Source organism: Ambystoma mexicanum, chromosome 11, assembly GCF_040938575.1.
Source record: "Ambystoma mexicanum isolate Mex_15411 chromosome 11, UKY_AmexF1_1, whole genome shotgun sequence".
Taxonomy (NCBI): Eukaryota; Metazoa; Chordata; class Amphibia; order Caudata; family Ambystomatidae; genus Ambystoma; species Ambystoma mexicanum.
In genome coordinates this window covers 518737684-518739932 of record NC_090934.1, presented here as the reverse complement: position 1 = coordinate 518739932, position 2249 = coordinate 518737684, and the positions used below count along the sequence as shown (strand labels likewise).

The window sequence follows — 2249 nt, the reverse complement described above, 5'->3', positions numbered from 1 at the left end:
GTGGCTTTTAATAAAGAAACAAGTGGTTTTCGTTGAAAACAAAAATAAGCACTCCATTAAGGAGTTCAGCAAAATATAAATAAGACCACTATTAATTTAGAGCAAGTGCTTCAACAGATAATGGTTCCTGTGGTTCCTGGAATTATCGGAATGATTTGCTGATCTCATCTGCTGCGATTAATGCAGTATCCTGTGCAAGGATGGTTTAAGGAGCCATGTACCCACTGAGACGTGATGCAAGGCTCCGCTTGGTACTAGGTTGTCTCACCTTTCATTTTCTCTTCTCAGGATCATGCATGACAGACTATGCTTCATTGCAAATGTTTTTTCCACAGCCAGGGTTTTCACAGGCAAAGGGACGCACCTCCTCACGGAATGAGAGCACATGGTTTTGAAGATTAAACAGATTTGTATACTTCCTTTCACGCCTTTCCGTTGGACATAGATACACCTCCCTCTCCGCCGAGTGACTTTTCCTATGTTCTTTTGAGTAGTCCTTGCGTTTGAATTTCTTATCACAAACATCACAAATGTGGTTTTCAACATGGTCCTCACGCACATGTTTCAGATTTTCAGTCCAGGTTTTAGCAAGAAAGGAGCAATCCTTGACCCTGCAGAGATATCCTTCATGAACTTTCTCATGCCGAATTAACTTGCTTGGTAATGGAAAGCTTTTCCCACAATCTTGGTGGCTACACTTGAACAGCAACTCATTAATGTGATGGCACTGATGGACTCTTAGCTGTTGGTGTTTCTTGAAGGCCTTGCCACACCCTTCAAAGTCGCACACATATGGCTTTCCTTGATTGCTATGCTTCCGCTCGATGTGTTTTCTCAAATTGGCATTCGTAGTAAATGCTTCTTTACAGTCACTTTCAGAACACACAAATGGTTTCTCTCCAGTTTGTGTCAACATATGTCTAGCAAGGCGGAAATTTCTTGTGAAGCCTTTACCAAACCCATCATGCTCGCAAGTGTAAGGTCTCTCCCCCGTGTGTTTGCACATGTGGGCACTGAGCTTCCACGCCTTGTTAAAGGTCGCATTGCAGTCCCTGTCAGAACACATGAAGCGCTTGCTGCATTCCACACGTCCCGATTCTCCCATGCTGACAACGAAACCTGCTAACACCCTGCTCTGCACTTTGGAGACCAGCTCTCCGCGACTGGTCTGTCATTACCCCATATGGTTCATATGCTGCCCAGTCCCACCAAAATCTAAATATCATTAATTGAAGAAACTTAGAAATATATTCACAGGCTGCCATGTTGACATTTATGTACCATATGTTCCGAAACACACTATGTCCCACAAAGCTGCTGGCTTCTGGGACTGAGGTGTTCCAGAGCACTCCGAATGATGCAGAATGTGTTAATACGCACATACACAGATGAAGTTCCAAAGTGATTATTTGCGTGCAGGTCTTCACATTTTTTCCATGACTAATCAATATTCTTTTATATAAGCAGCGCTATTGATTCCAGTAGCAACTCTACACTCTGCTAGCTAGAAACATCCTTAATCCCCTGTACTAGTTTGTGACAGAACAATTTTGTAAAATTATTTAACAAAATATTTAAAAAATATATCCCTACAAAAACAAAATTACTGCTGATATATAGAAAACGCACATTGTGCATCATTACAAATGTCATGGCAAATCACCAAAATTCATTAATGGTTCTTCCACTCGGTTCGTTGGAGTTACCACAGCATTATGACAGGTGGTACATGGCGTTAGTACCCATTTTTGGAGTCCATAGTACTCCCTGGGGATTTTTGTGCGATTTACCAAAAGCAGTAATTCAGCAACCTAAATATGATGGCTTTTGATGGTAAGGTGGATGATTTATCTCCAGCTTCTTGCTGGAGGTAAATCATCTAACGCATCTACACAACTCATAGTACTGCAGCGCGTTAATACGGCAGCTAAGCAGTGTTAACGGAATGACTGTCACTTGAATGCCACGTTTTGCTGCACCACCGTACTTGCAATGAGGCTCATGTTCCTTTCATTTTGCACAGTGAGAATCCCATGCAGAGTCTGAGCGTCAGACGGTATCAGACAAGTAAGGAGGGTAAGGAGAGAGGAGGTTTATGAAAGTGGTGGCACCGATGGGGCCATAGGACGAGGGGGAAGGGCAGAGTCAGGGGCAACATTGAAAAGGTTTCACAGGGGGGATAGTCACTGCATGTACATGGGGGAATGCAGCCAGTTACCAGTGATTCAGGCACATCTTCCACGTCCTAT

At 43.1% G+C, this 2249-nt stretch overlaps 1 pseudogene; it reads right to left on the bottom strand.

Moving 5' to 3' along the window:
* Window positions 1-205: 205 nt before the first annotated feature.
* LOC138505014 (transcription factor IIIA-like) lies at window positions 206-1105 on the bottom strand (annotated as a pseudogene).
* Window positions 1106-2249: the final 1144 nt, after the last annotated feature.